This window comes from Sitodiplosis mosellana, unplaced genomic scaffold (assembly GCF_009176505.1).
Source record: "Sitodiplosis mosellana isolate CC-2019 unplaced genomic scaffold, AAFC_SMos_1.0 Smas_scaffold_6226, whole genome shotgun sequence".
NCBI lineage: Eukaryota > Metazoa > Arthropoda > Insecta > Diptera > Cecidomyiidae > Sitodiplosis > Sitodiplosis mosellana.
Window position 1 is genome coordinate 13,348,542 of NW_022601467.1, and position 20,588 is coordinate 13,369,129.

Sequence of the window (20,588 nt, forward strand, 5' to 3'; positions counted from 1 at the left end):
AAAAAAAAGAAGCACAAATGCTATCGCTTCACGGTAAAGAAATCAATGGAAATATATTCGATTTTGTGTGAATGGAATTAGTCTTTTCTGCATTTTATATTTAGTCACATTTATTTTCTTCGTCTTTTTTCTGTCATTCATTTTCTATTGAGCATGTACTGTTTTTTTTTTCTCTTCTTCTTTCAGAAATGTATGTATATATTTTTTGTCCACGCGCACGCTACATTATTTGTGTTCATTTGTAAGCAGTAAGTTCGACTTTTAATCACGTTTCACTTTTTGTCGTCGGATATTTTCTCTCGCCAATTGAGAGTTCTTCACTACCATTTTATGCACTTGCACTGCTGTTTTCTTCTTCTACTACTTATTGGCTGACATTTATTTCGATTTGCCGTATAGTATGTTCAGATTTTGCCGTCGTTCGATGGTATTCGCCGGTATATTTCCCACTCTTCTTATTTTTGTGCTTATTCGATTTGATTGTTTGCGCAAATGGGAAGAGGGAGCTAAAAAATAAAGGAACAAGATCCTCTCCCTGTTTTCTATTCAATACTGGCTTTGGTTTTTATGGTCCTTGTGTTGCATTTTTTTGCTGACGAATTAACTGCGCAAATAATATGATTGAATTATTATCGTCTCCTGGCTACAACACGTTATGTGTGTGTATGGTGTGTGTGTGTGTGTGTGTGAATGCCTGCCAAAAGAGACAATAAAAATAAAGCACGAAACTAAACGAACAAGATGACAGACAAACGAAATAAAAAGTCAAACGTGAAATTATCACTGTTGCCTAGTTTTATGTGAATATTTGATGGTGGCTCCTTCGGTGAGCTCACTTTTATTACACAACAAATTGTTCACATTTTTGGCGTTTGCGTGTGTATGCTGGTGGTTTTTTCTTCAGTTCTATTCTTTGTTCGGTGGCGATTCGATTTATATTTTCTATTTCTTTTCTCTTTTTTTTTTCTTTTATTGTGTCTTTATAGTTCTAGTTGTAGTTTGTGCTACCACATTCACATATCCGGATTTCAGGTATATTATCTTTTGCGTCCTCGTTTTTTTTTGCTGTATTCTTCTTGGTTGTGCCACAGTGCGCGCCAATTTACTATGTATATCTATGCGATATCTTACACACTAAGTGGCTTCGATTTCTTTTCTGTGCGTAATAGGTTTGTTCTACCGATTCGTTTTTCCGTTCATAAACACCAGCAAAAGACATGCATCGTACTTTCGATCGAACACTATTCATAATGTTGAATGAATGAATTTCATTATCATAATCATCAAACGCGCGCTACATGTATTACTCTTGTTGATATTGTTTTTGTTCTTGAATGTTATTGTTGTTCTTATTGTTGCGCATCACATACAGAAAGAAGCAAAACCACCGTGCGACGTATACGTAATATGACAATGGGAACTTTGAAGTAAATCGTTCACATACACAGATTCAAATATTTATATGCGCATACAGTTGGGATATGGTTTACGCGTTCTTTGCATACGCTACTCCAATGTATATAAAAATTTATGTGCTTTTTTCTCTTGTTCGCATATACAATTTGTTTGAGAGTCTCGGTTGTCTTGTTGGTTTCACTTTCACACTATTTTCATCATTGGTAGACCGGGAGTATTTTCTGTGTTCGTTTTCGGTAACACATCATGCATGAATATCACGGATTTCTTTAATTTTGGACAATTGAAAGAGCAGCAACGTAACCACAGTACCGCTATCGATGGTTCAGCAATATCCGTAAAAAACAACTAGCACCATAGCAATCATGCAGCAGACATCAGAGGGGGACAGCAACGGTCAAGATGAGAAAAATAGAGAAAAAAGAGAACCGTATTATTTTATTTGCATAGAAAAAATAGATATAAAAGCGAATAGTATGTGAAGTTAGTTGGTGAATGTGTGCGTGAAATGGACGCAAAATGCCACTTTTAGTGGAAAAGTTGGTGTATTTCAAGTACACACACACACACACTCGCATACAAGATGAGATAGAGGAGAAAGTGAATGTGAGTATGGCCCATGTATGGTGACATGGCTTGACGCATAATTTTACACCCACAATCAAGTGACCAACTTTGTTTCCACTTGTGCCAGTCCCTCTCCACCACACAATCAATTTCTTTTCCATTCGATGGTTGTCTTTGCCATTTCACATGGACTTTTTTCTATTTGTTTTTGATGAATTTCAACTCAATTTTTTGTCTGTGGTTGTTGTTGCTGTTACAATTTATTATGCCGTACATTGCACGCCATGGCTATATAATAAACACATGTGTTCGATTTTGTCAAATCGAATAAATAAGATAAAACGTCGGATGACGGAAACACACTCACACTCACACAAAAAAAGCTGCATAAATAAACTAATTTTTATATAATGTGAAATAAATGGAAATTGCTTGGGCCAGCATAGAATGTATGAAGCACGAACCAAGAGTCTAGTTGAAATAAAATGTCACGCAAAAAGAACTAAAACAAATTAATTTCCAGCGTTCGCAAAAGCGTTGTTGTCGACGGAACACCAGCTCTCTTTTTTTTCTACGTGTTTTTTCCCTCTCACTCCGTCGCATATAACTAATTTACATTCAACATCCGAAGTGGCAATGAGGAGAAAACCACTTCGCTTAACTATTGCGAAACGAATGCACGTACACACAATGAATTCGTTGTAAGCAAAACATTGGCGGCAAAGGCAAGATGAGAGTATTTCAAGCGAAAAGTGGAAGATTACACCAGTAAATACACTTCAAACAGATGATTCCATATTCATTTTTTTCCGCTTCAATTTGTCTTGATCGATGTCATAGAGAATAGGCAATGCTGCTGTCACTATCTACTGCTACTGCTGATGTTGCGCTCTAGCGAGTCGATTTTGCCCTTCTATGTTTTTCTTTTGATGAAAAAAAAACCAGCAATAACGACTTCAACTACAGCAATCATAGCATCAACGACAACGAATCAATTTGATGTATTTGCTTCTTTTACGAACCAGGAAGCTTTTTGTGTGCCTTTCCACCCGATGTATCGTAAAAGTAAGGATGATGTTGAAGGCCCCAGACAACAAAAACATTAATATATGCACAAGTTGAAGCGAACGGCATTACCCTCGAACCGAACAGAGAGTGAAAGCGAGAGAGAAGAGCGCCACAAATGTATGCATTCAAATTATTTACATGCCACTAACGCGATTCGACGAGGAGATGACGAAGAGTGTGCGAACGTACGGCCGAGAAGGCGGAGGAAGAGGAACGGGTGTGAGAGAGTAGGCTAAAGTATTCAAAAATGACACGAGAAATTGATGTGCCGTTGTGCTTTTTTTCTCCTCTCTCTCTCTCTTTTGTGCTTCGCTTTTTTTCCCAGTTAGAAGCTTTTTTTTGTGTATGTGTGAGAGAGCATAAAAAGCTGTTCCGCCCATCTCATTCGAATCGCTGCTTTAGTATTATTATTAATTCGTTTGACTTTAACCCTTTCAACTCGATCACGCCATCCCCTGCATTTCTTTCAATGTCATTTTTTTTTATGGCAACTTGTATCATGTGTACTGGCAACTTGTGAACTCGTTGCACGTAATTTGTGTATGTGCGTCTGTTTCTCTCTATCGTCCTATGTGTATGCGTTGTACTCAAATCGGCATTCGGCCATTTGGTGATATTATTTTCGGGAACATGGCTCATACACATTCATATCGATTCAACGCAATTTCTACGTACATAAATCGTTGTGTGACTAATAAGCATTTACTTTTATAGTAAATGCATAGTTCATAGCCATGAATGCAAGATTTGCTCTCACTTTATAGCTTCGTGTTCTTTTGTGTGTATGTGTGTGTGAGTGGCTGTTGGCGCTAATATGTGAAATGCTTTCGTTAAATTTGGAAATTGTTCGCTATAGCAATGCACCAGCCGAACGAGATTCAAGCTGAATATCAATAGGCAAGAGCAACGGAGGCAATTCCAATTCAGATCTCTACTCAGTCTTTGTTTGCTTTTTTGTTTAAAAATTACATGTACGTGTCGATGGGCATCACTCATCATTTATATGGCAATTTTTTATAATTTCAACTTTTTGGCACTGCACATGGCAGTCATTGCTCGGCAATACCCGGTGGACTGTGTAAGTGTGAAGCTGTATTGAATGTTTCTGTTATGGTGTTAAAGCTTAAATCAAGCATGTGATTCTATTTGCGTGGGTATGTCGCTTATATCAGATTTGGTATGTGTATGCGGGAAGTAAATATAGTCAAGTAAAAATCACACCACATTTTTTGTTGCTTCGCTACGCTCTTCACCGCTCTCTCTCTCTTTCTCTCTCTACTCCTCTTTCGCTTACTTCTTTGCCACGATAAAAAAAAACTCAACGCACCCAATTGGCCGATGGAGATCATTTCTATGGGTGAGATTGAGAGTAGAGTATGTTTTTTCTTCGGTTTATATTTTTGAAAAGGCGAGTATGTTTTCTGTTGATTCTCTTGGCGTTAAAGTAGAGTATGTTGTAGTACCGTCTAGCCTCCGCGGTCTTCATGGTTTTCGCGCAACTGATAAAAGATAACAACATGGTGTCTTCGGCAAAGTTGTAGTACTCGAGGTCTTCTATAACTAAGCTGAAGACAGTTATCTCTTATCTCTTATCAGTTGCGCGCAAATCGCGCACATAAAAAAGCAAATTTTATATATAAATTTTTTTTTATTATCATTTTTCGCGCTTTTCGCGGAACTGATAAGAGATAAGAGATAACTGACTTCAGCAATGTTATAGAAGACCTCAAGTGCTACAACTTTGCCGAAGACACCATGTTGTTATCTTTTATCAGTTGCGCGAAAACCATGAAGACCGCGGAGGCTAGACGGTACTACAACATACTCTACTACACCAAGTTGTTATCTCTTATCAGTTCCGCGGAAACCGTGAAAAGCCTCGAGAACCTGCTAAAAACGAACATACTCGCTTTTAACCATTTTTAAGTCGACAGAAACTTGCTCTTCTCTTTCGTAACAAAAGTCAATGAAACATACACTACTCTCAATCTCACCCATAGATTTTGAGCGTCAACAATATATTAAGCTCATTGTCCTTTGAATAGAGCGAAGGAGTAGTAGTTGTGCAGCAATGACAACACAGCAGTCACCATTTTAAGCTTCAAAAAGTTCAAGTAATAAACGCACTAATCCAACATACCGTGCATGTAATGATCTTTTTGTATGCACACACGACTAGCACACAATGTATAATATATGTACTATATATATACGTTCGGCTCACACGATCAAGTTTTTAACGCCACTTGAACTCGTTTGAATGTAGCACCATAATGCCATTGTAAGATTATTTCCTTTCAAATCGCTTCGCTTTTTTATGAACAATTTCAAGTAGGTTAATATATAAGTTTGCTATGGAATGGTATGCTCTTGCTCCCTTTACATACAGTTCCAGTCCAAAAAGTCGTTGTCAACATCTGAGTGTGGTCTCGTGAACGTTTGATGTTTTCGAAAACTTTTGAATGGAGGGGGCTTTCATTTATTGGTTTCGATTGACGCATTGCCAGGTAACAGGAGCTTAGTTTGCCGCAAAGAAAGAATAAAAGAAAAAACTGGTTATAATTATATAATCTGCTTATTTGTAGGAATTTTAGTAACAACAATAAAAAACAAGACCGCAGAGCTTCGCTTCGCTCCGCTCTGCGTTCCTGAGTTTTTAGTTACTTAATCTATTTTGTTGTTTCACAACAAACTATTTTTTGGCGCACTACATGAAATGTATTTCATCATATTGGATCTAGCACTTAATAACCGATCTTTTTTAGTGAAATTCAATGCTTTATTTCGAAAATTTATTGAACAAATAAGTTATTCAAAGTAGTGTCCGTCGGAAGCTATGGCCTTCTCCCAAAATTCAGGCAGTTTATGGATTCCGTCCCAAAAGAACTTCTCGTCTTTTGAGGTTATGTACGTAGCGACCCAATTTTTGACTTCGTCAACTGAAGAGAAGCGTATTCCGGCAAGGGCATTCTGCATCGATCGAAATAAGTGGTAGTCGGATGGAGCAATGTCTGAAGAATACAGCGGGGGCATAGCGAGTATTCATAATCAACTTATTCTTAGACATTTTTGTCTCAATGTGTGAAAAGTCACTGAAATTTTTTTCCCTAGAAACCACTTTTTTTGTGACAATGAGCAAATTTTTCTATTCTGCTTTCAGAAATTAATCTATAATGATTAATTATTGTTGGGAACGATCAAATCTAACATTTCGATACGATTTTACTTTCGCACAACGGACCATATCTTCCCCATCCCCACATATATGGCAAACTACCCATTTTCGAGGGAACGATTGCTGCGCTCCCTACAATGACAAGGAGCTGCTATCGAAATGTGGTTTTTTCTGCTTGAGTCAATCGAAAAGGGACAATTTTTCATATTCAGTGTCAACCCGACACAAGAATAATCTTTTTTTCACATTTTTTCCGTGTGAAAAAATCAGCTCCCGCAAATGACGTTTTTCTGGGACGAAATTGGACATTTTCAAATGATGATAAAAAATTTTGTGCACAATCAAAATGGATTATTTCTACTGCGTATGAAAGGTGAAATGAAGAGCTGTCAAGCACACACACTTGATGTTTCGATTTATATGTAAATGTATGAGTGGCGCCATCTTACAAAAAAGGTCGGTTATTAAGTGCTAGACCCAATAGTAACTTTGAAGTAATATATTTATTTGCAAAATGGCGCTTCGAGATATTATGCAGTTATTTGTCGTTACTGCCACTGTTGTAAATTAAATAAAAATATTAGCATACAATTCAAATTCACCATAATTTGTTTCATCAATCAAAAAGTATTAAGAAAAAAAAGCAGATTAGTAGCTCTACATTTCATGTAGTGCTGAAAACACGCACTTTCAATGGGTTTCCTTAAAATAACCGTATTTATTAGATTCTTTCTTTGCTATTGTTCCGCCTTCCATTTCATTGTTAACGTTTTATTTTCATCGATTTTTCTCCATTTCACATTTTGTTTCAGCAAAAAAAAGCGAGCGCACACCGCACATTACGTTGACTAAATGTATGCAAGCATTTTTTTTTTACTTTCTTCAATTCAAAAAAAAAAACACTCACACACGCGTATTTATGAGTCGAAAATATTGCGTCCGCACGAATGTCGACGCGGCACTATTTACGAATTTATTATGCCGTAAATGGCTATAAGCTATATAACGCTGAAATAGATTATTGTTGATAAACTGGCTGTTTTCAGCGTAAATATTTTATAGGCAAACGAAAAATTGCCGCCAAATTTATTCGTCCCGAAAAGAACGAAATTTTTTAGCAGCGTCAACTATTATTAATAATGTGTGTTAGAATGCTTGGCATGAAAGTAATGTAAATGTAGTTTAAATCAATTAGTTTCTCTCTCTCTCTCTCTCACTCTCTCATACACACATTTTTTCAATAGATCATGACGTGCAAAACGGTGCTTTTTCTGCTGGAACGTACGCAAGGAAAAAAAGCAGCAACAACAACAGCACCAATGACAGCAAATGGCCTAGTAGTCTGTGCAAGTCCTGCACTCTAAAAGCGTTTGTGAATATTTGAAACGTTTAGAACTTGATTTTGCATTCACAAAGTATAGGAATATGTTCGTCGTCCCTTTTTTCTTTCTCTTTTTTTTGCCGAAGAAGGGAAGAGAAGAAGAAAAACGCAAAATAAATGTGTTCACTTCGTACATCATGGATTGTAATTTGGTGACTTGCAAGTCAAAAATTACAGTTGCCTTCGCAAAAGTTTCGCGAGCAATACAGATTTCGTCGAAATAAATTAATCTTCACCCATTGTGTTCAATGATGGGCGGAATTGAATGAACCATGGCAAGAAAAGGAAAGAAAAATGTTGGAAGAAGAAAATACACGGAGAATGTAGAAGGCGGTGGCGACGACGAAGACAAACGGCCAGGAAATGCTGGTACCAATCGAATAGTTGACAAACGAATTTATTTTTGCATATTTTTTACCGCTTTAAATTATACTTGTTTCTTCTGCTCTTGTTCTCTACTCTTGGAATTGGTTCTAGCTCGTTAACATTTCTTCTGTAAATATATCATTTCTTTTATTACTTATTTATTTTTCTATTTCATTGCATGCATATGGACTTGTTGTTATTGTTGTTGTTGTTGTTTTTCTGTTGTTGCTTTCACTCAAATTCGTTTACTTTTTCTGGTTCATTAGCAATTCCTTTTTTATTCACAATCTCGACACCCTCATCATAACGCATTGCGCAGCCAAGAATTTCGCCTCACCAGTATTAGTTTAATTTTATTTTATTTTGTGCGTGAGCGCGGCGAGCTCACGCGCACATCGTGCACGTTCATACACACTATCGTGTGGTATCAAATACAAATTATTATTATTATTATTATTATTATTATTATTATTGCTTGGCATTGTGTGATGTGGTTCGAGCTGTTCGTGTCTCGAAAGAAATCTCATACTTTTATATATATAACAATACAGCGAACCAAGAGAGAAAAAAAAGAAACATTATTGCATGTAAAATACCACAATGACAACTAAATAACTGCTGAAAGAAAACATTGCTATTAATAATAATAATGAGCAAATACATTTTCATTCAATGAAAACTGTTCGTCGAAGCGGCCGTCGTTTGTATGAAACGGCAAAAGCAGCGTAAAAGACGTGAACTGAAAGAATAAACGAACGAACAACAGCAGCTACAACAACAAAATACACGATAGAATCAAATTTGGGAATAGACAACACTGGCATTTGTATTTAGTTTTTGTTTTGCCAGCCATGAGGCTAACGTTGGGAAGACGACCAAAAATTCGCTGCGAATACGAGCGCAAAAGACACAACGAGGGAGAGAAGAGGTGAAAGAAAGAGCGAGAGGGAGACCCCCACACTGGCTGAACTTTGATGGATTTCCAATTTAAATTCTACATCGCAAGACTGAAGCGTTAGATTTATAGAGGTTGTAGTTTACATGGAATTCCATTGACGGGACGAACGAAAAACATATTGACATTCAAAGTGAACACATTTGAGTCTGAGCTGTCATTTAATGAGCCTAATAGGTGGTGTGTTCGCTATCCGGTGTTTCTTGCGACCGCTTTTTTTTTATTCATCTCTAGAATGTTGAATAAACAGCGAACAGGAGGGGTTGTATGTGTAAGTATGCTCGCGTTTCAATGAAACGACAAAGAAACTGTGTACTTTTGAAAATGTGTATGGTAATCAGTGTGCGACGTTTACAAATATTTTATTAATGCGCTTTTCCTTCTGCTTATTTTCGTATTTGTTTTTACCGTATAACAATCGTAACAAATGTGTATATAGATACATATACACATGTATCGTTCGCGCCGCGCCGTTCACTTGGCACGGTAGACGATGTAAAGCAAAAACTGAACGCTGAACCGACACAGCATCGAAATAGAAGAGTAATGAAAGAAGATGAAAAAAATTGCTTTGCACATCATTTCAACCAATTTGCTGTTTTTAATGTAATCAAAAAAGCGAAAATGCTAATAGAATGGTTCTTGTCGATGTTTTCGTTTCTTTACTCATTCGAAGCTCGTAAGCTATATCATTCGAATGCGTTTGGCTTCCTCTCACTCACTCTCCCTCTCTCATTCTCAATTCAATGATATCTGGAAGCTCGATCATTGCTACTGCTGCTGCTGCTTGCGGTATATTCATTCAGCGTGCATATACTAGTACCATCATAAGTATGTATTTTTATGACGTTGTCACTGTTGTTATTTGCAAGAAAATTCATTTTTCAATAAAAGCTTCTTAATCTCGATTATGTTTAATTTTTCGCGTATATATTAGACAAATGGATGACGCTCTCTCCATTTTATTCACAAAAAATGTTTGGGAGTAACGCATAGAAGACGGAAAAAACCAGTGCAAAGTCGAATGAGAAATGTGAACGCAACACCAATGCCAAACGGAAAATGTAAATGCTGTGCTACTTCCATCTCGTCTCGTTATGTGCTTGGAACGTAAGCTTGCACACGTCTGCTAGATTTGCCGTACTGTTTACTTTTTGTTTTTATTCCAATGTCTTTTATTTTTAAGGTACTTCTTCTTTCTCTCTCTGTCTCTCACATACACATGCACTCAATGGATACAATTCAATATACTCGAGATAACAGCTAATCTGACTGTCTTCCATTCACATTCCGCAATGAGAGCAGTTCTTTGGTTCGTCGTCATCCTCTCCTTTTGTCGCTTGTCCTTATTGTTGTTGTTATCGTTGTCGTGTTTTGCGTTTCATGTGAATCATGTTTAATTTCGGTCAAACTGTTCTCTCTCTCTCTCTATCTCTCTCTCTCTCTCTCTCTCTCTCTCTCTCTCTCTCTCTCTCTCTAAGTTTATGAAATTATTTACACAGCGTTTGCTTATTTTGAATTGTTTAATGCGTTCTCTCCAGAAAAAGAAAACAAATAAAACTTGTTGCGAATTCAAAAGTTATTCTGCATGCAATGCAAGCAAAACTCGTTGGAAAACTTGGGAAAGCGGAATATTGAATGTGAGTTAAATTTGGCCATTTCAACGTGTGCTTTTGAAATGGTCGTTTAATGTTTTATCGCTGGTTTTGTTCGGCTTTTTTTCATTCTCTTTGATTCTCAACTGTTTGTTGGCACTTCCATTGAAAACGAACACACATTCAGCTTGAAACAGAGCGAAAAACGGAAGAAAAGAATGATTGAGAGAGAGAGAGAGAGAGAGAGAGAGAGAGAGAGAGAGAGAGTGGGAGAGGGAGGGAGTGAGGTGGCAAAGTGATTGAATGAGTGTATAGTTTTGCGATCCAAGTTGTCTATGCGGTTGCTGAAGTAACGAGTTGTTTGCGAATACAATATTTATGGATTGCACTTCTTATTATTAGTATGTGTGTGTGCGCCTGGTGCGGTCAACTCAAATAATTTAGCTGCACGCTTTGCTCATATTTATCGTGCACTCATCCTACTAAACGATGGTATGTGTATAATTAAACTTTGTTTAATGAGTTTTGCGTTGCTGTTTTCAGTTCAACTAGAGACACAGAGAGAAAGATGAGCAGCACAACATAAACCGTTTGTGTGTGAGTGTGTGTATGTGTGTGTGTGTGTGCATGAAAGCGATTTGCTGACAACATGAGCACAGTTTTAAATGCGTGCATTTATGAGTATCAAGCCGTGTATAGTGCTTAAAAATAGCTATCTTTTGCAATAGCCGCACATTAAATGGGCACGCGTGAGTGCTGCGAATATCAATTAAAGCAATTGGGTTTTTGCTCGTTTGTCGGCCAATTCGTCGCATTTTTATTGAGGCAATCAATGAACTTTCTGTGTACTGGGACTAAGTTTAAACACATCCTTTGATTGCAAAACATCTCGCTTCCTCTTGCTGTCTCATGCCCCATTTCTCCCGTTTATGCCGCTCTCGAGTCAAAACGCTCGAAATAGCAACAATCCCTTGTTTACATCTTGTTTACGAATCAAATTAAATTGTTTATGTCACCAATAAGATTATAATCTCTGATGTGACATTTTCGGTTGATATTTTTGTTCATTGGGCTGCCGTCGTTTTTTTCCTTCTTTGTCGCCTGAATATAGATAACAGATTTGTATACTTCCAAATTTTCACAAACTGCACAGATGCCAAAATAAAAGAGCGAAAAAGAGAAACCGGCTCATTTTGCTCATGTGTGTGTGTGTGTGTGTGTGTGTGTGTGTGTGTGTGTGTGTGTGTATGGGGAGGGATATGCTTCGTTCGCTTTGGTGAGTCGGTTTTTGCTATTTAAAACTAACATTTTATCTCTGATAAAAGTGCTTTCATTCCTTTAAACGTTTTGTCATTTATCTAACTGATTTTTTTATCCGTGTGACTCTTAGCTAGCTGCTAGTCTTGCTAACACGATTTCACTACTTCATAGTCGTTCGATGTTTTCGTTTTTTGGTTCACCACATTCGTATTCCATTCAGCCAGCGCATTACTTTTGGTGTACAATGAGTATGTGCTCGATTGCGTGTTTTGATGGGTTTGCACTTGTGCTTTTCCCATTTTTGACGTAAACAAGGATCGTCCTTCTCATCGAATGTGAATAAAAATCAACGATGCATCAAATACAGTACACCCATACACATCGCATGCAGGAAGAGGATTCTATATTTTAGAATACCCATCTCACCTATCCCATCGCATTCACATATGTACTTGCGACTTCTTCTTATTTTTCTTCATCATAAGTAGATGCTACGAAGTGAGTGATACAATTGCTTCGATGTGCTTTAGTTTCATGCACGACAAAATGCGATACAAAATTTTCAATAGATTTGAATTTCTCTCGTGTGTAATGTAGACAGTGAGTCGAACATGAGCCGAGCATCCCCCAGCTACCGTATTAACGAAAAGTTTCGTGTAGTAAGTGTGTTTTGAGTGTCTTGAGAGTACGAGCAATGAGTAAAACATACTCGTACGCTCTGTGCACCGAATGTTCGATGTCTTTTATTTGTCGTTTACATTTTTGCGCTTCTTTCGCTCGTTCGCTCTTGCTCTTCCTCTCGTGAAATGATGCGTATGCCTGTCAAAAAGGCGTTTGCTTGTTTGTGTGTTTATTCAATTTTACTTTGCGTCTTTCGCACAATCAAACCAACGTTGATGATAAAGTGTATCTTCTCTTTTTTTTTGTTCGTTGCTTTTATTTTTATTTGATTCAATGCAGAGCAGAGTTGATTTTAACGCAATTTAGCAGCGATTGAGGACCAAACGAGGGAGAGAGAGAGACATTTGTATGTCATGCGATTCGAATACATCTTCGTTGAAAATTGAAATTCGGGAAAGCGAACTCTACGTACAATCTAGGGGTTGCACGCAACCTAAATTTCATCTAAAATTTCAATATTTCTCTCTTTTCTCTCACATTCCCAGGGATTCACCAAAATCCACATTATTTCAAAATATTTCAACATTCACCTTGAAAATTATGTTCTGGAAGTGGGTTTTGGTGGATCCTCAGGATGGATCAGACTGGGTTTGACGATGCCCTAGTCCATCCCGAGGATCCACTTCTAGAACCAGGAGCAGTTTTGAACAATCCTGAGGATCCACCAAAACCCACTTCCAGAATTTTCAGATACAAAGAATTCTTAGATATCCCAGTTTATAAATAAAAAGAAGCAATATCTATAGTTTACACATAAAATGGTTATATTCCCAGCTATTCACTAAAATCTTCGGCCTTCGAGTTTGAGTGAAACCCCTAGCGTAGAATCATCGTGTGAATGCAAAAAAAATGCCTTATGTATGTATACATGCGACGTGACACACTGAATTGAGCGGAGAAAAAAAAGGCGAGAGAAGAAAACGTGCTAGGGCAAGAGGAAGAAAGAGTGAGAACACCAGCATGCAATAGTCAGTGAACGAACGAGTGGGCGAGAGGGAACGAAACCAATAACGGGATGGAAAGCGTACCCGTTTCATATACGTATATATATATGTATTTATGAGTTAAGTTCCACAAGTGAAGTGTGTAATGACGATAATGAATGCTAGGTGGATGCGAACGCCTGCTATACCGCGGAAAAACACATTAAGTAATTTACACTTATCACACTTCTCTCGTACTCAACAAGGAATATGTAAAGGGCTTTCCAATTGCGGCTTTGAAGATGCTGTTTGTAAATAAAACGGGCGAGAATATATACGCATTTCCGTATATTCGCCGCGTAAATCGATTTAAAATTAAACTTGATTCACCGTCGATTGAAAGAGTCCGAGTTTTCGTTTAGTGCAGATTTTGTTCAACACATTTTACACGAATATCCATCACACACACACACACACACACAACAAATGCTATCTTGAGCTCTTGAAAAATAGTATAATCTTGAGAAATGCTTTAGTCGTTTTCGAACAATATCTCTACTACGAATGCTACCGCTTGGCTGCTATAACTAGTCAATAAAACCTGACGCGCGCAATCAACATTGGCAAAGTGACAATGCCAACTGCCAATCAAATGAAATGTTTCACGTGCATTATGTAATAGTTTTCAAATGAGATGAAGTAGCATTTATGTATTTTTTTTCTCCTCTCGTTCGTTTGGTTCGTCTCGAAATAATTACCTTAATTGTTGTACACAATGAGCTATGAATTAGATGATTTTATTGGTGCTTTCGACTGCACAGCGTTTAAATTACATGTATAGAACAGCCACCCCTCTCCCACACATGCGGCCACTGCCGCTATGCCGCAATCTTCCAAAATAAATCCAAAGGCATTAAATCTTATTGCAGCCACAAAACTGTGGTTACAATAAAACGATTGTTTTACGGTTGACAGCAGCAGTAGGTTAAGCATTGTCGTCTTGCCGAAATGACATTTCGTCCGAATGAAAAATCTCATTGACGTTGAATTGCGGTTTTACATTTTCAAAATTAACGCACCGCTCGAAGCGCATAAACTTTCAATGTGAATTTAATTGCGTATAATTGACGAATTGAATTCTGTTTCCATTCGCATACATTTGATCAGAATATGTGGTATCTGTGTGTACGCGTGTGATTTTTTTTCCTCATAGACAAACAACGTCGTTTTTTGTGTGTCATTCGACAACAATATCAAAAAAAAGGTTGGAAGATCGTGATATAAAAAAAATATAATAAAAAATCCTGAATGCGCGCTCGCCCGAAAATTGATGTTGCAAAACCCTTTGCCAGTTGGAGTTTATACTCATCACAATTGTTCGTTCTGTATCATCACCTTCTTGCGCCGTATTCGCTGTCGACTGTCGGCTGTCGAACATTCTGACTGAGTGCGAATAAACGATATATATGTCATACCGAGATCAGCACAGTAGAACAGTGTGTATGTGTATGTGTATGTGTGTGTGGAGTATGGTGTACCGCTTACTACGATTACGTATACTCATCTATCTGCCCCATCTACTGTTTGTATTCGACTCGCTTAAACGCTCAAATCACCGTTTAATTGAACAGCGCTATAACAAAAAACATATTTAATGAAATGGAAATGGAAATGTGTCCTCGTGAATATTACTTCGTACCAGGTTTTTCACTCATTCCATCTCTCTCTCTCTCTCTCTCTCTCTCTCTCTCTCTCGCTCACTCTCTCTACCTCCCTCCACTTTTTGCTCTCACTGTTTTATTCTTTTTATTGTGCGATATCTTTCACTCGGTTGGTGTACTACCATCACGTTTCATCAGCACCGAATGCGAAAGGTGTTGGTGTTGTCTCGCAGCAAGGGCACGAACGCACTTTTAATATATCAATTGACACCGCACATACATACACGCCGTGTGCTCTCTGGCACGCAAACATATCCCCCATGTGCCGTGCAGAACATCGGCGAATTTTTAAGGTAGTTTTCATTTATGATTTTTAATTTAATCATCGCATATTATAATATATAACATTAATAGAATGTTGACGTGCACACACGCTTTTGCACTGCAACGATCATCGCGCATCAAATAAAATATGATTTAATTAAGGCGGATCTCATATAGCAGACAAACGAGATATTTAATGTGTTTTCGCTCTTTATGAGGTCTTCCCGAAATTGATCCTCAAACCCTAAAATTATGAAATGAATACCAATTAATTGTTTACAGTTGAAAACTTTTATCATTACATAACATTGTTTGTGTGTGTGTGTGTGTGTGTGTGGGCTCGCATGTGTACATTTTTATATATGGGTATGAATTTTATTCGCTGCATTCCAACCGAATCGTCAACACATAAAAATTTAAATGTGCTCATCTCTCACAATATGAAACGTGCATTTTATTCCGTTTTATTAGGCATGTGGCGGCTCTGCACAATTGCACAAGCTCGATAATGTTTCGATTATCCTAAGAGCATCCCAACAAGAGCAAGTGCACACTATATGCGACTGCTCGTCGAGTGGTGTGAGGTTATATATGAAATGTGTTAATATAATGCACTGAAAAATTGCTCTATATCTATGTCTATGTCTTTATATACATGAGTGTGTGAGTGTGCAGTGTGCATGTTTTTATTTTCACCAGCCTCAAGTGTGAGATCTGAGTTTACATCGTCATTAGCTGATTTACAAACTTGTGTGATTTTGTCGGTAGTCCCGGTAGCAATTATTGGATCACAGTGGAAAGGAATAATTACTACATTGAGTTTCAACTGGAAGATCTACAAATGTGGATGCAAATGCAAGAGTGTCTGTGTGTGCTAGCAAGAGAAACAGTGAGTGAACATTTACATATATGCCAATTGCACTCATTTCGCGGAGTGGCGCGGTTCTTATTCTTATTTTTTCTTATTCGCGCGCCATTCATACTTGCATTTACTTAAAAATGCCTTTCAACATCGCACACGAAGAGCGAGTGAGCGAGTGAGTGAGTGAGCAAGCACACGAGAGCGCATTTTCTTCGTTGATTCAAGCGTTTTATGAATGGTAATAACGATGACGCCTGCCTGATGATGACTTAGAACAGTGGTGTCGATGCAACGACGTTGCACATCAAAAACAACGGTCATACATTACGCTTGTACGAAGAGCACTGCACTTAAAATATCATTTTGTTTTTGTTTTCATTTCACGAGAGAACAGAATTACGTAGCACAAGACACACAACAGCAGTAAAACAAGCAATGGAGACAATTCACAAACGAGCGAAAATAAAAACACACACAAGAATAGAAGGCAGAGAAAAAGGAACGAAAAAAAGTATCTCTATATATTATGTATGTATGTATGTGATACAGATATACTGTATATCACGAAATTGATGTATTTTCATGTTCAGTTGAGATTTGAGCTGCAAGTGTGATATTGTACAGAAAATATATTTTTGTGAGTGAATATAGAGGCATCAGAGAAAAAAAACGAGAACCGTTATGAATGTGTGTATATGTCTCTATGTGTGTGTGTGTGTGCTGGGTGTTATGTAAAGCCTCGGAAAGACACGGGTTATTATGGATTATTAATTCTGTAACACATATATAATTGAAGGATTTTCTTTCAGCTTCTCCGTTAAATCGTTACCATTGTGCTTTAAAAAAAAAAATATGGAACACACAGCACCAACCGACTGTATGTCAAACGTCAAGAGAATGGATTCGCTCAAAAGTGGTCATGACATTTATATCGAAGCTCATATGTCCCATATCTAAGCCCGAAGATCTAACAACTCTCTGCACAGCGAAAAAAAAGCGAGCCATGAAACAAACGAACGAACAAGCCGAGTCATAATATCGTAATCATTTTTATTGACTCGAGCATTTCGGAAACCCGTCCTACTTTTAATCTTGCTCTCTCGCTTTGCCTGACAAAATATAGCAGCATTTTCCCTAATAATTCAGCGCTAATGTTCCATTTGGACTTAAAACCGCATTCTAAGTGCTCGCTACCAATAATCTCTCGTTTTCCCTATCTCCACAACTCACTCTCTTCCTCTCTGTCTTGCTACGAGCTAAGATATATGAAGTAAAACGAACCGTGTAAAACAGATTTATCGCTTTGCACTTTCTGTTTTGAGAAGAAAGAAAAGCACACTGCATCAAATCCGTTTTATGCCATTCAATTGCATTTACTATTGTCAAGAACCTTACAATTAAAACAATACAGCAATCTCAACTTAAAACCCTATTAAAAACAACATTTTTGCACAAAAATGTCAAAACTTAATAACTTTTCATGAGTGAAAAAAGTGTGTTTACTCTTCTTACAATTTGTTGTTGGCAATCCACAATCGTAAATCCTGACTTACACTCATAAAAGTCAGGTTCAGGGTATATATTTTCCTCTTTCTTTTTAAATACATTTCATTTGAAAGCGTATAAATAGTGCATACAATTGTAGAAATATAGTTGTAAATCGGATTTGGTGCCTTATCCACCATGGCATTTATCTGAGCCGTATTTTTCGCGTGAACTGCAAACGTTACATAAAAATAACAAATAACAACAACAACAATAAAAATTCATGTAAAAAAAATTCACAAAACTATTGGAGCTGTTTTCTTTATATTTGCCTGTGCCTGTGTGTTCCTCGACGCGTGTGGGGGGAGCTGGTGCAAAGTGTTTGGGCTTTGGAAACTCAAGTAGAAGCAAAACAATACACTTTTCACGTATTCGAGCAAATTCGAGAAGCGAACAGTGCGGTCCAGAGAGAGAGAGAGCCGCACACGACCACTCACCGAAAGTGAGAGCGAGGAAGAGTGCGAGAAAGACGTGAAAATTCATTTACACTCGATGTTGGCGGCATCACTCTTCAATAATATTCAATGTGATTTTAACATAAATTCAATTATCGCCTACAGTCTAAGTGTCTGAGCCATAGTGTTGTGCATAGAGTGTTCCCAAAATATATCTACATCTACACTGCCGTATGCTGCACACACAGAGTGGAATGTTTTCAGCACGTCATCACGAGAAAAAAAGAGCATAGTTGCGATTTTGAAGTTTCGGTTATAAACCCTTGAAAATAAGGAATGACGTGCGCGACGACGACGATGTTGACGATCGAAAGCAAAGTAAAGACACGAAAAAGAACAAACTATGAGAAATGCGAATGTAATGATGCAAAGTAAATGGGAAATATGAAGAAAAAGTGCTGGACGTCCAACGGAGCTCTGGAAATGGAGATAACGAAGACAAATCATGTCGAGATCATTGGTATATGATAACTCAACATGTATCACGAATCACAAATATCCCATTGATTATTTATATACATTGTTGTTGGCTCGTTTGTAAAAACGAAAATATGAAAAATGCTAATTGATTTACGACTGTTATTTGTTGAATTTTCTTGCGTGCGCTTCGCATGTTAAGCATCCAGTGATTTATTTTTTTCGATTTTTCAATTACAGCTTAAACCGCACGTAATAAATGCTTAAAAGTACATAGCATACTAAACACATGAGCACATTAATGTGATGGAAAAATTAGCGAGAAAAAAAAACACGACGAGAAGAAAAATTACGGTTAAACTTGCTCGTATTCTCACTCTGTCTCTCATTTTGGCTGACTATACGTATTCGGTGATGTTCATTTTTCTTTGTCTCACTTATTCGTTTAAATTTATTTTTCCCGCATTCGCATTTGTGTCTGTGTGTAGGAATTCGTGTGCTTTCTCCTAGTCGAATATTTGCTCGCTTTGCGCCAAAAAAAAAACAATGACAAAGTAACGTGTTATGGGCACAGAAAAAAAGAATATAAGCAACCAAATATATGGTACATTTATCTCGGGTGTGTGTGTTTGTATGTGTGAAGCAACATTCAATTAAATTCAATTTATTTTAATTTATTTATTTACTTTTTACGTTTCACTTAAAGCCCTTTACAGCTGTTCGAAGTGCACATGTATCTCTCTCGATTTAAACTGTTTTGCATTCACTTTTATCTTATATTTTCAATGTATGGCACTGCATTTGTGTGTTTAGTTTTGTTTTTTGCTCGTTCATCACCAATTTGTTCGGTGTTCAAAGTTTCTTTTTTTTGTGTGTGTCGGTTTTGGCTATATCTCGTTTTTCATCAATTTTATCGAATTAAGCTAACAAACCACACTTAAATTGGAAACTTTTTTTGCTGTTTTTATTTTCAAATATATCTATATAAATTATTCTCACGCTGCATCACTTTTTGCGCTTTTTTTTCTCTTTCTCTCTATCTAATATTTCCTAACGTTCAATCGCAATGTTCTTTTGTTCACTTTTCCACACGTACCGAACGACGTTCGGTTAAAATGTCAGTTATACAGAGTAGTACAAATGTTTAACATTTGATTTTGGTTATTGGTTGTGGCAGCGAGCACGAGCGATTCGCTAAACTCAACATTTTCCGGACAAGTTCAGAACGAAACTGAATTGTGTGTACGTACGGTGAGGAAAATTTCATTGCAGCGCCGAGAGCCGAAGTGAAGTTTATTTTCCGTTTTTATATATTTTTTGTCTTCAACAATTTTGTTGCTACTGTCGTCGTTGTTTGTTCGCTGTACTACTTTTCGACGGATGATTTTGCTCTCGTATCAGGAGTTCTGTGAGCGCACGAGACTACGTACGTATTACATATCGTACAATTGGAGCATGTTGATGCTATTGGCACAAGTGAAGTAATTTCCCACTCTTTGCCTGCCTCGTTTCGTTTTCTCTCTGTGTGTCAGTCCCCGGTGTTTGTGTGTCCCGTTTTGGCACGCGCGCGTGTGCTTCTCTCGTTCGCTCTCTCCCTCTCCGTCTTTCTTGATGACTTCTCCGTACCGTGTACCGTATTGTGAGTATGGTGAGTACAAATACGCAAAATGTGTGTTTTGATTTGACATGCATGTGTCGGTGGAAGAGAGCGAAAGAGCGTAAGCGGCTGTGTGTATTTGGAGAATTGTATTTATGTTTAGATATGCTTTGGCATTGTCGAGAACAATTCACGTGCACATTTACATTTGGAATTTCGGTCAATACACAACACACCATTAATTCGATTCGCTGGAGCCCGACAGCAATGGAAAATTTGTGTGTTGTGTTTTTTTTTCTTTCACTACACAAAACTTCGATCGAGTCGTTCGATAGAATGT

General features: G+C 37.5%; 1 long non-coding RNA gene across 1 annotated transcript; it reads right to left on the minus strand.

Annotated features, from left to right (window-relative positions):
• Positions 1 to 140: 140 nt before the first annotated feature.
• LOC129578048 (uncharacterized) lies at positions 141 to 19,905 on the minus strand. The gene is made up of 2 exons (XR_008689075.1): positions 19,338 to 19,905; positions 141 to 1,764 (listed from the first exon to the last, which is right to left on the minus strand). It is a non-coding gene; the product is annotated as an uncharacterized LOC129578048 (long non-coding RNA).
• Between the last annotated feature and the right edge of the window lie 683 nt (positions 19,906 to 20,588).